The sequence below is a fragment of the Vigna unguiculata genome, chromosome 10, assembly GCF_037176805.1.
Source record: "Vigna unguiculata cultivar grain cowpea cultivar isolate G323 ecotype 2 chromosome 10, ASM3717680v1, whole genome shotgun sequence".
Lineage (NCBI taxonomy): Eukaryota > Viridiplantae > Streptophyta > Magnoliopsida > Fabales > Fabaceae > Vigna > Vigna unguiculata.
Window position 1 is genome coordinate 9,435,001 of NC_140801.1, and position 19,267 is coordinate 9,454,267.

At 30.6% G+C, this 19,267-nt stretch overlaps 1 pseudogene; it reads left to right on the plus strand.

The window, feature by feature from the left end:
* The first annotated feature begins 15,021 nt into the window (after positions 1-15,021).
* On the plus strand, positions 15,022-18,463 carry LOC114165203 (receptor-like protein 6; annotated as a pseudogene).
* The last annotated feature ends 804 nt before the right edge of the window (positions 18,464-19,267 follow it).

Here is a 19,267-nt window from a genome sequence, read left to right on the forward strand (position 1 = left end):
ATACTTATAATAATAAGACCATTATGAATAGTAGTAATAATAATAATAATAATAATAATGATACCAATAATAATAATAATAATAATATTTATGCTATAAATATTAATATTAATGCTAACACTAAGGTTGATGTCAACTATAATATTCTATAATTATATATAAAGATATATATTAACAACAAAATAAAAAAAATGACAAGTATAATTGAAATACGATCTTGTAGTAAATTAATTTAAGATCTGTATCTAACTATAATAATAATAATACCATTATTAATAATATCTCGTAGTGATAAAAATAATAGTAATACACTAACTACATATATAAAGAGATTAAATTTGTTGTGTCCTTTTTTGTTTATACAATTTTATCCTCTTAATTATTATTTGTTAAATTAAAATAATTATTCATAATAAAAATTATTTGTCCATTTTATTATTTTAATAATTTAGTAACTATTTTTTTTAATTCAAATAATTACACAGATATAAAAATAAAATGAACAACAAAACAAATAAAAAGTGCAAGTAATTGAGATATGATCTTGTATTAAATAAATGTAAAATGTGTATTTAATTATAATAATAATAATAATAATAATAATAATAATAATAACAACAACAATAATAACAATAGATAATAATAATAACACTAAAATAATATCGCGTAGCGATAAAAGTAATAATAATAATAATAATAATAATAATAATAATAATAATAATAATAATAATAATAATAATACAACTACTTTTATAAAGAGATAAACATCTTTGGTATCTTTTTTTATTTTTTCAATTTTATCCTCTTAATTGTTATATTTTAAACTTAAATAATTATTTAAAATAAAAAAAATATTTTTCAGTTTTATTATTTTACTAATTTTAGTAACTATTTTTTTTGAAGTGAAATAATTATTCAAATATAAAGATAAATAAACAACAAAATAAATAAAATGGTCAAGTAATTGAACCATGATTCATAGATAGTAAGTAAAAGTAAAATGTGTATGTAATCATAATAATAAAAATAATAATAATAATAATAATAATAACTATTATAATAATTATAGTTCTTAATTAATAATAATAGTAGTAATAAAAATAATAGTAATATAATAATAAAAATAATTGTAGTTAATAATGATAATAATAATACTTATAGTTGGTAGTAATATTGATCATAATAATTATAGTTGATAATAACAATTATAGTTAATAATAATAATTATTATAATTATAATTAGAGTTCATAATAATAATAATAATATCAATAATTAGAGTTATAATTGATAATAATAACAATAATATAAAAATAAAATAATAAATATCATGAAAATTAGGTTATATTGTTGTAAATGTTATTACTAACGAAATGAAGTTGTAAATTAAGTTTTAAATATAATAAATAAAATTAATATCACAATATGGTGTAGTTAATTGATTTTACAAAATAATTATTGTAAGGCCCAATATTTTCTGCCCTTGTTTTAAAAGGGGCTGCCCCAATCAGTTGGGCCTAGGGCTGGCCCAAAAGGGGATCCATACCCTAATCTGCCCTAACACTATCTTTTCCATTCACTCTTCAGAAAACTGTTCCCTTACTCCTTTCTAGAGCAGCAAAATCTCTGCTAGGGTTAACTCCGATCTTGGTTAAGGTTGCTCAAGTTCAGTTCGTTTTCCACTCCATTTTCTAAGTCTATTCTTAGAGCTGTTGTGTTCAGTGGTTGGTGTCGAGGTCCTGTGCTAGCTCATTCCAAGTAAGGGAAGCTAGGACCCTTACTGTTTTTCATGTTTCATTGTATATTGTTGGTATTACAGCTTTATTTCGTGCTTGTGATGGTTGAATGATGATTGGAATGAATGAATATGTATTGTGGGACTGTTATGGATGAATATGTATGTTGGCCTGCACGAATAGTGGAGTGAACCTCATAATCTCGCAAAAGCGAGTGGTACCCGCCTTAAATGAGAGTATCAGGAAACCCTCCCTGGTATTGCGCAAACTGTCGCTCAGGCGACGAGCTCCAGTCTTGAGCAAGGGGACATCTCGCTCAGGTGAGGAGGTCTCGCCCAAGCGAGAGAACACGACAACACCATTGTTCCCTCTTTGAGTTCTCGCCTAGGCGAAGGGAACTCGCCTAAGCGAGAGAATGCTCTCGCCTGAGCGATACGCTTATGCCTGAGCGAGAAGCTTGGCGAGAATGCACCAGGTTCTGTTTTCTCTATTGTCTCTGTATGGTCACTATATGTTTGGGTGATTTGATCTGTTTAAGGCATGAAATACATAATGTGCATGTATGGGATTGGTTCATGGATTGAATATGATGAGTTTGGTATGGATTTGATATGAGATATGGAATGGTTCATGGGTGAGAAATGATGAATTTTGGGTATGAACTTGGCATGTGATTTAAATGAAAAGGTTGGTTATTAAAGTGGCATGGTATTAGTATGAGAGGAAATTCTATATTCATGGTTTGGGAAGAATGAGTTGGTATGGATTCCACACGTGATATGAATGAGGATTGGTTATAGAGGTTGGCATGAGGTTTCTATGCATTGATATATATATTACTGGTTGTTTGAATATGATTGGTTTGTGGTCAGTACGTAATTCCATAGGCCTCTAGGTGAGACCTCATGGTAGTGCTTTAGTGGTCGGGACGTAATTCCATGACCCCTGCTAGTGGGAGTTCATGGTGGTGCCCCATCTATATAATTTAGAAATGATTCAAGGTAAGGTTGCATCTTGACGCTCTAAGGAGTCAATTAGTCTCACATAGAGCGGACTGACTCTTGTGGTGAGAGTAGCAGGAGGCCTAAAACTCATTAAGTGCTAACCTTGTGTGTGGGGATCGAGACATTGTAACACTTAGCTCGGGGGTGAGCAGAGACAATCCACCACAAGTGCAAGCATCCGTTGAATCCGACTAAATTATACGTATCCGGATGAGCTGCGTCGAGTCTTAGTGTATTGTTTGGAAGGTCATAACATGTTTGGGTGACGTATGTATAATTGACTGCGAGAATATATATGATTGTTTGATAAAAATATTTTTGGCTCTAGCTTACCCTTTTGCTTGTTTGATTGCTTTGTGTGTGGTTCTTCTCCTTTTGCGATGATCATCAATTTATTGATGTGAGCAAATGCGAGAAACACCCGTGGTGAAGAGGGAGGTGATGGTTCCGCTACTTAGCCTCTGGACTGGCTTCTGCTTTTAGGCTTTTCTTTTAGGGCAATGGCCCATGTACTGTTTGGCCTTTCGGCTTTATTTTTGAATACATTGTCATTACTCCTTCATGCTTTCTTTTTGCATCGTGGTGTGCCTTGGTTATTGTACGGAGTTGTATCTATACTCCAAGACCACACTACTATATTATTCTATGTGACGTTTCTTTTAATTTGGATCATTAAATAAATGGGACGTTACAATTATAATAGTATATGACCTGTACATGTGCGCACGTTTTTTTATTTATTTCAAATTTGTTTAGAATAATAATATAATTGTTATTATATTTATTTAACCATTAAAAATAATAATAATAATAATAATATTAATATAAATTATAAATTATAAAAAAAGTATTTAGTAAAAGTATTTAGTATAATAATGTATTTTATAATTAAAAAAACACTTATACTAATAACATCACCATGAATAGTAATAATAGTAATAACAAATAATAATGATGATACTAATAATAACAAACAAATGATAATAATAATAATTTTCATGCTATAAATATTAATGTCAATGCAAATACCAAGGTTAATATTGACATACTAATAATCTATAATTATATATAAAGCTATACATCAACAACAAAACAATTAAGAAGAACAACTAATTGAAATATGATGTCGTAGTAAATAAAATTAAGATGTGTGTCTAACTATAATAATAATAATAATAATAATACCATTATAATAATATCCCGTAGTGATAATAATAATAATAACAATACCATTATAATAATATCTCGTAGTTATAATAATAATAGTAATATATAACAATATATAAAGAGAATTCTCTCTTTTGTGTCCACATTTCAAAATACCAATTTTACCCTTTAAAATATAATTATTTATTAAATTTTTGAAAATTGACCGTTATTTTTACAAACTTTTTTATAAAATCGTCTATCTCTGCTATTATTTTTTTCTCTATTTTATCAACCATTATTCTCTTATCTTTTCTGATATATTTCACTTTATTTTTAATAAATATAATTTTATTTTATATATTAACTTAATAACATTACATTATCATCACCTATTACTTTATTTTTAATAAATATAATTTTATTATATATATATTAACATAATAACATTACATTACATCACCTATTAATATAATATCATGTATATTTAAAAAATGCGTGTACGCCAGTAGTAATAATGATAATAATACACTAACTAAATATATAAAGATATACACATTTTTATGCCTTTTTTTGTTTTTTACAATTTTATCATCTTAATTATTATTTATTAAATTTAAATAATTATTCATAATAAAAAATTATTTGTCAACTTTATCATTTTACTAATTTTAGTAGCTATTTTTTTTCAATACAAAAAATACCAAGATATAGAGATAAAATGAAGAATAGAACAAATACAAGCATGTAACTGAAATATGATCTCGTAGTAAATAAAAAAAATATTGTCTAACTATAATAATAATAATAATAATAATAATAATAATAATAATAATAATAATAATGATAATGATAATGATAATAATACCACTATAATAATGTCGCGTAGTGATAAAAAAAAAATACTAATACTACTACTAATAATATTAATATTAATACAACTACATATATAAAGAGATAAACATCTTTGGTGTCCTTTTTATTTTATCAATTTTATCCTCTTAAGTGTTATATTTTAAATTTAAATAATTATTTATAATAAAAAAATATTTTTCAGTTTTATTATTTTACTAATTTTAGTAACTATTTTTTAAAATTGAAACAATTGTTCAAATCTAGAGATAAATGAACAATAAAACAAATAAAAATGACAAATAATTGAAACATGATTCCTACCTAGTAAGTAAAAGTAAAATGTGTATCTAACAATAATAATAATAATAACTATTATAATAATTATAGTTCTTATTAATAATAATAGTAATATAATAATAGAAATAATTATAATTAATAATAATAATAATAACATTTATAGTTGATAGTAATAATGATTATTAATTATAATTGATAATAATAACCCATGACGGATCTTGACCAATAATTTTGGTGTAGCCAAAATAATTTATAGTAAAAAATTTTGAACTCATCAATAATTTATTCGGAATAAAAATCTCCAGTTATTCCTTTTTGAATGTAAATAACCATATTGCATTCAAGAAATTCATCTTTCATCTTATTTCGAATTTTGTTTTGATAATTTTCATGGTAGAAAATGAAATATTTAGAGTTAAATAAAATGAATTAAATAATCAATCAAGTAAAATATCTTTAATTTGTTTGTTTTTATCAAAGATTGACATAATTCAATAATGGTCGACAAATCCTTCAAATTTGAATGGGTATGAACATCAACAATGAAATGTTAGAGTGAAATTTTAAACTAATCATATATTTATCAATATACCTATTTTTTTTAAGTTTAAGATAAAAAATTAATTTATCATAATCTAATAAAAATTGAGACGTAATTAATAACAAAAATATATAATAGTAATAATATTATATATTACAAATAAGAGTAATAACTTTACTACTAATAATGTTAATAATACTAATAGTAATAATATATAATAGTAACATATAAAAATAATAATAATAATACTAATATTTGTTATAATCTTACTACTATCACTATAAATAATATTTATAATAATAATATTATTAATAATTAGAAATACTAATACTTATAAAAATATTACAAATAATAATATTATTTATAATTAATATTATAGTTGAAATCATAAATAAATGAAAAAATAAAATAAAAATTGACTCTTGTAGGATTTGAACTCAGGTCCTTTTGTACTAGAGCTTTAAAATGACGAAAAAACTAATTTTTATAACACGTGTCAATAAAAGAAAATGGCTAATGTAGTAATTTTGGTACTATCTTCTTTTCTTAATATGTAACTATCTTCTTTTCTTAATATGTAATAAACTACAAATAATATTTATAATAATATTATTAATAATTACAAATAATAATACTTGTAAAATTATTAAACATAATAATATTACTTATAATTTCCATTATTATTATTATTATTATTATTATTTATATGTTATTATTATTATTATTAGTCATTATTGTTATCATATTATTATTATTATTATTATTATTTTTACTATTATTATTATTATTATTATTTTTTATTATTATAATTATTACTATTATTATTATAATTAATTTTTTTATTATATATATATATATATATTGTTATTACTAGTTATTATAATTATAATTATAATTATTTTTATTATTATTATTATTTATATATCTAGTTATCATTATTATAATTATTATTATTTTTATTATTATTCTTTATATATTATTATTATTTTTATTACTATTATTTCATTTACTATTATTATTAATATTTTATTTTATTATTATTTTTATTATTATTACTATTATTATTATTATTATGATAACAATAATAATTATTTTTATTTTCGTTATTATTATTATTATTTATATATTATTATTAGTTATTATTCTTATTATTTTTATTTTTATTATTATTACTACTATTATTATTATTATTATTTTATTTACTATTATTATTAATATTATTTTATTTTATTTTATTATTATTATTATTTCTATTTTTACTATTATTTTTATTATTATTATTTAATTATTATTAATACTAGTTATTATTATTATAATTATTTTTTTTTACTATTATTATTATTTATATATTATTATTACTAGTTATTATTATTATTATTATTACTATTATTATTATTATTATTATTATTTTATTTACTATTATTATTAATATTTTGTTATTATTATTTTATTTTTTTATTATTATTATTTATATTATTATTTTTACTATTATTATTATTATAATGATTATTTTTATTATTATTATTATTATTATTATTATTTATATTATTATTATTTATATATTATTACTATTAGTTATTATTATTATTATTATTTTTATTATTAATATTATTATTATTATTTTATTTTATAATTATTACTATTATTAATATTTTATTTCATTATTATTATTATTATTTATTATTATTATTATTATTCCTATTATTATTATTATTATTTTACATTATTTTTTTACTATTATTTTATTATTATTGTTATTATTATATTTTATATTTTATTTATGATTTTATTATCATTATTAATGTTTTATTATTATTGCTTTATTTTGTTATTATTATTATTACTTTGCTATTATTGTTTTAACTTATTAGTATTATTTTTTTATTATTATTGTTTCATTTGATTTGATTTTATTATTGTTTTTATTATTATTATTATTAATGTTGTTTTGTTTTATTATTATTATTATTATTATTATTATTATTATTATTATTGTTGTTGTTGTTGTTATTAGTTTTATTATTATCATTTATTGTTTTATTGCTCATGTGATATTTTGGGGTAATAGTTATATATTTTTCCTGTTTTTGTATATTGTTTGGTTGTTCAACATTGTGTTGGACTATGATCCAATCATGTGATTATGACTGGATAAGCATATTTCATGTTATGGATTGTATGTATAGTGTTTGGGGTTCTTTGGAACTTGCTTCAAAGTGCCAAAAACCAATAGCAGTGACGCTACTGGTGTGGCGCCTAGTGGCTTGGGGTGTGCTGCTTGGCGACTTGGGGTGCGTTGCCAGGTGATAAAAGAAAACCAGAGAAGCTTGAAACGCATGGCGCCTAGCGAAAAATGTGATCCCGCCAATCGGAAAAGATCTGGTAGAGGCTCTGGAAAGCACGTGGCGATTGGTGGTGAGGAGTGTCCTACCCGGCGATAACTACAGGCATGGGCATCAGAGGCGCGTTTGCGTCTGGCGGTACGTGTCCCCCGCCAGGCGGTTTGGAAGTGGGCAGTGCCTGGTGGTACGTGTCCCCCACTAGGTGATTTTGCTGCTACAACTTTGGGTAGTTGGTTCTGCAGGCGTGATCTACAAGGCTTTTAGTGATGCTTCAAAGGTGGGTTTGCTGGTGTTCCTTGAGTTGAGCTCGGAACGTATCCCTTGAGTTGAGCTCGGGATAGGGGTTAAGCACGTGGCATTCCTCGAGTTGAGCTCGGAATGGCATCCCTCGAGTTGAGCTCGGGATGGCGGATGAACACGAGGAACCCTTGAGTTGAGCTCGGGTTAGCGAGTGTTGCCGATGTAAGTGTGCTGGTTGTGGCCAGTATGGATGGGTCCAGATAAATTGCCCTCCTTAGTAGTTGACTGACGAGTTTGGTAGTCTTGGGACGTTGCGAACTATGTTCGTATTTGGGAACTCCACCTGACGTTACGGTGTATGATCGGTAACATGGTTTCCCGCACGTGCTCTATCGGTTGTGGCCGATAGGTATGGCAACAATTCATCTTGAAGTAATCACTAGAAGATGTAGAACACGATTCACATGGTGGTGGCCATGTGGTATGGCATTAATGAAAGGAACTTTCCCTGATGTGAATGATGTGTTATATATGTATATGAGTGTCTTATATATATATATGTATATATATATATGTGGTTTATTCTGTTAGCTCACCTTATCTGCTTGTGTTTGGCGATGATCGGTACACGGGAGCATATGATGTTGAAGGTGGATTCGTTGAGGCTTGGCAACGGAGCGGGGATAGCTTGGGAGTTTTTATGATTTATGGCTTTGAAATAAATTGTAAACACTATGGATGTTTTATATTATTTTGAGTTTTATAAATTATGGAATTTTAGACTATTCATAGATTTAATAAAGTTTTAAATTTCCCGCGTTTTGGGGAAATGATGCTTTAATAAATGAAGCTAACGTAATATTTCTTTACTTTTTATTTAAAATCCGTAATATCCTGACGGGATGTTACAATCGGCATGACACCACATGAGGCTCTTTATGGTAAGAAATGTAGAACCCCTCTATGTTGGTTTCAAGATGGGGAAGCAGTACTTGTGGGACCAGACTACTCATAAGGTAAGGATGGCGAGGGACAAAATGCAGGCTTCTTAGAGTAGGCAGAAGGCCTATGTGGACCGTAGGAGGAGACCCTTGGAGTTCGCGGCAGAAGATCATGTGTTCTTGAGGGTGACTCGAACCATTGGTGTGGGAAGGGCTCTCCGTTCAAGGAAACTCTCTCCTAAGTTTCTTGGCCCTTACCAGATATCGAGGAGGATTGGGCCAGTAGCTTATGAGATAACCTTGCCTCCTCAGTTGGCAAATCTCCATCCGGTGTTCCATGTGTCACAACTGAGGAAGTATGTGTTTGATCCGGCTCATGTGTTGGAAGTAGAGGATATACAAATCAAAGAGGACCTCATTATAGAAGTGCCACCCATTGCTTTAGACGATAGTAAAGTTGAGGAATGCCGAGGAAAAATAGTCAGCCTTGTCAAAGTCATATAGGATCAGAGAACCGGTGACTCTACGTGAGAGTTAGAGGAGGATATGAGGAAATCACACCTGCATCTTTTTACTTGGTAAGTTTTCATTTTCTAGGTCAAAAATTTTTGTTGTTGGGGAGAATGTAAGGCCTAATTTTTCTGCCCTAATGTTTTAAGGGCTGACATTTAATCTGTTAGGCCTAAGGGCTGGCCCATAGGGTGCTAAGGCCCCTAAGGCAGCCAAACCCCTCCCATTCTGATCATTCTTGCGGAAATAGCTCACAACTTACTCTTTTTTTCATCCTCAAAGTTATGCTAGGGTTTTGAAGTTCAGTCATATCTGAGTTGGTTTGGCCTCGTTTTGCTCACGTAAGTTGTTCATGAACCCTTACCCTTCATCCCTGGTTTAGTTCTTCGTGTTTCCTGTTAGGGCTTTGTGTAATAATCTCGTGCCTCATATATGTTAGGGTTTCTCAGATCTTAAATCTACTCCGGGAGTTCTCGTACTCATTCGCTTCAGTGTCGGAGTTGTTTGGCTAACCCTTTCTAGGTAAGGGAAGCTAGAACCTCCTTGTTTAAATGCGATTGTGGGTTGTTTTGTTTTTGTTTCACAATTCTTGAGATTGTGTACTACTGTGAATGCATGGGATGCTTGGTTGTGTTGTTTGGTATGTACGTATGGCTGACGCAGGTGCGAACAGTGGCGATGCCTGATAATCTCACCCAAGCAAGCTTGTCTCGTTTAGGCGAGACTAACAGAAGTTCGCTTAGGATTTCTGCTCGAGAGGTCGTTTAAGCGACGAGTCCCCGTTTTGAGCGAGGTCTCGCTTAGACGAGGAGGGCTCGCCTAAGCGAGATCTCGTAGGAAGCCACTATTTCCACTCCTTGAGTTCTCGCCTAAACGAGGGGAGCCCACCTGAGCGAGAGAAACCTCTTGCTTGAGTGAGCACCTTCAGCCTGAGCGAGAGTTGGAAGAGGATGCGTCCTTGTTTTGATTTCTTCTATGTTATTGGATGAATGTCACGTGTATGGTTGAATTATTGTATTAAAGCATGTTCTGATTGATTATGCATGAGTGATGTGGTTCATGGGTTATGAATGATGGGTTTGGTATGATCTTGGCATGTGATTTAAATAAGATGGTTGGTATCAAAGTGGCATGGTATTGATATGAAATACAATTCTATATTCATGGTTTGGTAAGGATGAGATGGTATGGATTCAACATTTGGATATGAATAAGGACGGGTTGAAAAGGTTGGCATGAGGTTATGTGCATGATAAATATTACTTGATTGATTGAGTATGATTGGTTTTGGTCAGTGCGTAATTCCATAGGCCTCTAGGTGAGACCTCATGGTCGTGCTTTAGTGGTCGGGACGTAATTCCATGGCCCCTGTTAGTGGGAGTCCATGGTGGTGCCCCATCTATATAATTTGGTAAGGATTCAATGTAAGGTTGCATCCTGACGCTCTAAGGAGTTAGTTAGTCTCACATAGAACGGACTGACTCTTGTGGTGAGAGTAGCAGGAGGCTTGAAACTCATTAATGACTAATCTTGTGTGTGGGGGATTGAAATTATGTAACACTTGTAACACTTAGCTCGGGGGTGAGCAGAGATATCCACCACAAGTGCAAGCATCCGTTGAATCTGACTAAATTATACATATCCGGATGAGTCGTGTCGAGTCTTAGTGTATTGTTTGGAAGGTCATAACATGTTTGGGTGATGTATGTATAATTGACTATTGAAGTGTATATGATTGCATGATAAAACTATTTTCTCGACTCTAGCTTACCCTTCTGTTGTTTGTTGTATGTTTGGTATGTGTGGTTTTCTCTTTTGCGATGATCATCAATTTATTGGTGTGAGCAGATGTGAGAAACACCCATGGTCAACAGGAGGTGATGGTTCCACTGCGTAGTCCACCTGGGCTGGATTCTTCTGTCTTGGGCTCTCTCTTGGGCTAAGGCCCATGTACTGTTTTATATTCTAGTACATTATTAACTATTGTCAAGTTTTTGTATTGCTGCTCGGTTTTGGCATACTGGTGTGCCTTGGATTCCTTGGAGAAACTTTTGGATAATTATGTGAAGTGAAGTCACACTTCGAATCTTCACTCTTTATATTATTTTGTGTGACGCTTTCATATAATTAAGTTTAATTATTAAATGGGGCGTTACATGAAAAGTGGTTGTGTGATTGGGAACATAGATAACAATGGAATTTTTTAATTGTTCACCAAAGATTATGAACGAATAGTAAAACATAACATTTGAACAAAAACATACGACGATTTACACGATTTTACGATTTTTTTTACGATCTTATTGATCTATCGTATTACGATTATGCATGTAATATAACTCGTAAATACGGTTTAAATAATAGGATCTTACGATTTTACTATTTAAATATCAATTTTGACTACCTTACTTATATCAACCTTCGAAGTTAGTTAATAAACATTCGACTCAAACTTTGATCTAGACCAACTCATCTTTAAGCATATAAATTATGTCCCCTAATTTTGTTCTCCTTATTTCTTTCAAAGATTACTTGATTTATACTCAAATAATTTATAATTATAATCCGAAATTAAAACTCCTAAGCCCTATTATAAAATTGAATTAAAAGGATAATAGAACATATTTATATTTTCTTTCTCTCCATAAAACCGCAACAAACCATTACCATTAAATTTATCTTTCTTCTATAAAGTGCTACCCTATACTTTCCTTTCTCTCCTAAAAATAATTCCTAATTATAGAAGTTAATAGAAAAAATATATTATAAATTATTTAATATCATTTTTTGATGCATCATAAATGAAATTAGTGTAATGGAGAGGAGAGAAATTAAAATCAATTGGAATCTCACCCACCCCACCACTTGAACGAAGCAAAACAATGAGTGCAGGATGAGTCCTCTCTCCACCCAACAGATTTTCTACTTTCTTTTTTTTTTCAATTGTTTTCTAATGAGCATTTAAAATATATCGTGTTAACATTTTAAATATTTTTTTAATATATTTTAAAAAGTCAAAATTAATAATAATTAATGTAGTGTGGAATGACGATGAAAAACAACACCAAAAAATCCAAATTTCTCGCACAACTTCTACTGCCAACCTGGCAAACTAGACGACGATGAGAGATTCAGAAGTAGGAACGAACGAAACAGTGCGGAACAGCAGATGAACAACATTTAGGTACGAAAAGAAGGAACGAACCAGTACGGATCAACTAAAATCAGAGAAACAAAAAATGATTTAGGTACTGTTTGATCGATTTCTGAATTTTTATTTTTTATGGATATTTTAAATTTTGAATTATTAATTTCTTTTAAAGAATAAATGTGTAGGTTTTACAGAGGGGTTTCCACTGGGAAGAACAACATCAATGATATCTGAGTCTAACCACATAAGACACTGATACTCCTCTCAACCCAAAACCTTAAGGCAATGAGTCTTGATTCTTATATAGTGCTTTACTTTCTCATTTCTGGTTAATGTGAGACTTAGACTCACACTTGAATTCCTAACAAAATGTTGTGAATCAAGTCTCCAAAAACTAAACAACAAATTAAAATTAATATGGAAGACTTGTCATCAAATCCGGAAAGGCAAATAAAAATTTCAGCATATCATCCTAATGACAAGGAAAAGATACTAAGAGCATATTTTCAAAGAGGACCATGCCAACCCACTCAACATATATGAATGATTGTTTAATGATTTATATTGAGAAAGACGTGTTCAACAAAATTAACAATGACTTGAAGGATTGCTAATTTTGAGTTACATTATTAATCTCTATATTATAATCCAAAAACGTTTTGTTTTTTTTAACACCTCCATAACAATTAAAAAATAAATGCGAATTTAATTAAGTGTTTTGAGGTTAAACTCAAATTCAAAAAAGAAAACATTCATAATTTATTTTGTATGTTTCAAACTATTTATTTTATAAATTTAACTTTATGAAAAATATTTGCAGATTTGAATGCATAATCAAAATTCCTAATTATCAAGTATACTTTAACAGTGAAATCACAATGTGAAAATGTGATTAGGCGGACGTGAAGAACGCACCTGCTTACTCGGTATTTCCACGATTTCGCGAAAAACAGTTGTCAGTGATATCTCATGACAAAGTCAAAAATTTGTAATTTCAAAAACATGAATGATGGTTTTTGTTTTTCAACGAATGCAAGATAATACAAGGAAAAGAAAATGATAAATTCCTTCCCATCTCTATATTGAAAGTATAATTCATATTTACTTTTTCATAATGTTTGAGTGTGTATATTATATATTTCTTTTTTGACTTAGTTTCATTTATCCGTCAATTTCATCTAAAATTCCAAAGCTTTTTATTTTATAATATTTTTTACAATTCCCTTTTTCAATATATCTTTTTAATAATATATTTAAATTCTATATCACACCTAGCCGGTCTCGCTGACATATCCGCACATATCATCCTTCACCGACATACCTATATCGACAAAGGCTGGGGGACTGGTGTACCACACCTAACCAATTCAACCAAGTAATAATAATAAACGTCCACCATATCTACACGTGAAATTATTCAGGTAACCGGCCTAGGCTAACCTAATCCTAACCGGCCTAAACCGGTAACCTAAGACACTAAAAGAAATAACTAGCCTAGGACCACGTATTAGCAATGGCGGCACGAGCCGCCAAAGAGGTAATCGGCCTATGCTGACCACCCTAGTACACTTAACGAAATCAAAACCCACAACAGTGAAGACTAAGGGCCTAGGCCAAAGCCTAGGCCCACCTATAGCCCAAACCAGGGCCCAATCCATGGAATAGGCAAACATAATTAATAATCTATAAATGCACATGGACCCCACGAATTAAAAGTACGCATTCATTACTCCATTAATCACTTGATTTGACTTTTTGAGAGCTTTTAGCTGACTTAAGCTTTGGAGTCCCTTGCAGGTAATTCCTCCCAGGTCCAAGCCGATATATGCCAAATGGGAAGAGGCCAGCAGAGGAGATATAATACTTGTGCCTAACTGATCTTATTTGTCCCTTGCAAGAACAAATTCCTTTTAACAAATTATAAAAAAGAAACAACAAAATATTAAAATTTAAGGAAGGTCGTTAAACTACAAAGTTTTTATTTTTATAATATAATTTATATATTAAAAGTATTTGTTTTAATTTAATAAAAAAATTAATATATTTTGTTCAAGAAGATAAATAATCAAGTTATTAATCTAAAATTATATTGCTTTCAAAAATTGGTATTAAAATATTACAAGTTGGTCAAAGTTACTTTTACTTCCAAAGTGATTTAATTGCGTGATAGACTCGCCGGAAACTATAAATAGTACATCTTTTTGTAGTCTATAAAAGAGAAATAGATTTTTCAAATGAGAAATATCTCTCATCATACACTTCTCATTATAAACTATGAGAGGACACACACTCCTGTGCTTTTTTCTTTTACCATTTCTCTGCATAAACCACAATGCCAACGTCTTTCCAGCCAATGCCTATTTGCTTGGCAACGAGTGTTCCATGTTGCTCCTTTTGAAAAATAACCTAATATTCAACCCTACAATTTCCAAAAAACTCACTCTTTGGAATCAAAATCAAGATTGTTGTCAATGGAATGGAGTGACATGCAAAGAAGGTCGTGTTGTAGCCCTTGATCTCAGTGAGGAGTCTATCTCAGGAAGACTTCTTAATTCAACCGTTCTTTTTGGCCTTCAATATCTTCAAAGCTTGAATTTGGCTTTCAACAACTTCAGTTCGGTGATTCCTTCTGAACTCTGCAAACTCAATAATTTGAGGTATTTGAACTTTTCAAATGCTGGCTTTGAGGGGCAGATTCCTAATGAAATGTTTCATCTCAGAAGGTTAGTTATTCTTGACTTGTCTTCTTCAATCTCCTCACCTCACACCCTGAAACTCGACAAGCCAAATATAGCAATGCTTTTGCAAAACCTTACAAAAATCACAGAATTATATCTAGATGGTATAACAATACCTGCAAAAGGACAAGAATGGTTTCATGCTTTATCTTCATTGCACAACTTAGTGTTCTAAGCATGTCATCATGCAATATGTCTGGACCTATTCATGCTTCCCTGGCTAAGCTTCTGTCACTCACTGTTCTGAATTTAAGCAACAACAGCATGTCCAGCTCAGTGCCAGATTCCTTAAAAAATTTGTCCAATCTAGTCATACTGCAACTCAGAAGTTGTGGCTTGAATGGCTCTTTTCCGAAAGATATCTTCCTCATGCCATCATTAGAGGTGCTTGACATCTCAGACAATCAAGATCTTATGGGTTCTTTGCCAAACTTCCAACCACGTGGTTCTCTTCGTGACTTGAATCTCAGCGAGACAAGTTTCACAGGAAAGCTTCCGGGTGAAATTTCTAACTTGAAACATATTGATATATCTTATTGCCAATTTAATGGAACACTTCCTAGTTCAATGTTAGAACTCATCCAGCTAGTTTATCTGGACTTGTCTTCCAATAACTTTTCAGGTACACTTCCTTCTTTTAATATGTCCAAGAATCTTACATATTTGTCCCTCTCACATAATAGTTTAACAGGGGTGTTACCATCTAATCATTTTGAGGGCCTTAAAAATCTTGTCATCATTGATCTGGGGTTTAACTTTTTCAAAGGGACTCTTCCCTCATCTCTGCTTAAACTTCCATATTTACGAGAACTTAAACTTCCCTTTAATCAACTCACTGGTCTGTTGGATGAATCTGTGATGACCTCACCTACACTGGAGATGTTTGATTTGGGTAGTAATAATTTGGAAGGACCTATTCCTTTGTCTATATTTAACCTTAGAACACTTCGTGTCATTCAACTTAATTTAAACAAGTTTAATGGCACATTACAGTTGGACATGATTCGCAGGTTGAGTAACCTGACTTCATTATGCCTTTCGCATAACAATTTGTCAGTTGATATATACTCTAGAAATGATCATGATCCGTCACCCTTTCCTGCTCTAAGAAAAATAATGTTGGCATCTTGCAAGTTGAGAGGAATCCCTAGTTTTGTGAAAAATCAATCAACATTACTGTATCTTGACCTTGCTGACAACGAGATTCAAGGAACAATACCTTATTGGATTTGGCAACTTGAATATCTTCTTCTCTTGGACCTGTCCAAAAATTTCCTAACAAAATTGGAAGGAAATATCTGGAACTTGAGTTCAAACCTTATGCTTCTTGATCTTAGTTCCAACCAACTACAAGGGCCATTGCCATTCCTTCCAAGGTCTGTAAATTATATGGACTACTCAAACAATAGATTTAACTCGGTCATTCCAACGGACATTGGAAATCGTCTCCCTTTTGTAAAAGTGTTGTATCTTTCAAACAACAGTTTTCAAGGACAAATCCCTGAATCCTTTCTCAATGCTTCAAGTCTTCTTCTACTCGATCTTTCTCGCAATAACTTTGATGGAACGATTCCCAAGTTTTTTGCTGAGTTGAGTAGCACTCTTCGGGTGTTGAACTTTGGTGGAAACAAACTTCAAGGATATATTCCTGATACTCTGCCAACTTCATGTTCTCTACAGTTATTGGACCTAAATGACAATCTCTTGGAGGGTACCATCCCAACATCTTTAGCATATTGCCAGAAACTACAAGTCGTGAACCTTCGAAGAAATTTATTAACCGACAAATTTCCTTGTTTCTTAAGTAAGATTTCCACCTTACGAATCATGGATTTACAGTTAAACAAACTTCATGGGTCAATTGGATGCTCAAAAAGCAGAGTTGACTGGGAAATGCTCCATATGGTTGATGTAGCATTCAATAATTTCAGTGGTGCAATACCAGGAGCACTATTGAACAATTGGAAAGCAATGATGCGAGACAATGATAATGTCGGACCAGAATTTGGCCACTTATTCATTGATATCACTGATAACTATAATCCCAAGGATTTTAAGGATTTATTGTTACACTTAGACAAAACTATTGTAGCAAAGTTGGCTAAAATTGTTGCAAACGTACCTCGCTCTATTCTTGATGAGGGGTCCTCAGACACCTATCAAATAGATCTTTCTCAGTATCAAAATTCAATTCTTATTACAAATAAAGGTCAACAAATAAAATTGGACAAAATCCAGAGAGCCTTCACTTACGTGGATATGTCAAGCAACAATTTTGATGGTCCAATACCTATTGAGCTAATGCAGTTCAAGGCAATGATGGCTCTTAACTTGTCAAATAATGCCCTCTCAGGTCATATCCCATCATCTATTGAAAATTTGAAGAATCTTGAATCCTTAGACATGTCAAACAATTCTTTAAGTGGGGACATCCCTAGAGAGCTTGCTATGTTATATTTTCTTGCATATCTGAATCTCTCAAACAATCACCTGGTGGGTGAAATTCCAAAGGGCACCCAAATTCAGACATTTGATGGAGATTCCTTTGAAGGAAATGAAAATTTATGTGGGTCTCCATTGACCGGTAATTGCAGCAATAGTGGAATGCCAACTCCTGAAACACCTCAATCTCATACTAGGAGTTCAATTGATTGGAGTTTATTAAGCGCAGAGATGGGATTTATTTTTGGCTTTGGAGTTTTCATTCTCCCTCTTCTTCTGTGGAAGAGATGGAGGTTTTGGTATTCCAAACATATGGATGAGATGCTTCAAAAGATCATTCCCCAACTTGAATTTGCGTACGAACACCAACGAGGGCAAACATATAGAACTCTAAGGAGGTGGTACTGAAATGAAATCTAAGGTAAAATACTTTTGTGATTTAATTTCTACAATAAGGAACTTTACATATTTTATGTAAAATTTCAATTTTATATTTCTGAATAAATTTTTCTTTTATTATGAGCAGTTTTCTGTTTAACTTACTTGCAGCTGTAAAATGGATAAGAGATAGTTTAATGCTTTGGTATATAGTTTTCGGTATGGCTTTGTATATGCCGTCTCTCTCAAATTTTTGCACTCCTTTTATGTCTTTTCTTGTCACTTGAAATCACTAAAAGTGTAGCTCCATTCTTTCAACATCATCTAAAATCTTATCTTTATAAAAGGTAAGCTTCTAAAGAAAAAGAAATGAAGTCAAGCAATTTTCAATCAAGATTGCAAATAGGTAAAATCAAGAAAAGCTCAATTTAGAATTGGTATATTACACATGGTATATTACATCGAAGTGATATGATATACCTTTTTTTTTATAATTAAGTACTTAATGGATATTGTAATCATTTGTTATACAACATCTTGGTGGGAAAAAATCTAATATTCTTGATTGATCCAATTTCCGATCGAATCCATTTAAGATCCATTTTATTAAAAATACAATCCATTTAAAATCTATTTTGTTGGATATGGATTTCAATTTATCTATATTTTATATATTTTATGGATTGAATATTCATTCTCAAAATCCAAATTTTCAAATGTGGATAATCCAAAAAATTCAGTCCAGATTTTAAATCTAAATTTTTAGTTGGGTTAGGCTAAAAGTCGAGATAGACTAACCCAAATTTGGCTGTATTTGGTCGAGTTTGCGTGACCCAAATTTGGCCGTATTTGACAAAGTCGGCCTTATATGAAATTTAGCCAAATTCGTTCGAGTCAGTCTCGGTCAAAATTTAGGCTAGTCGGCCCTGGACCAAATTTGGCCATATT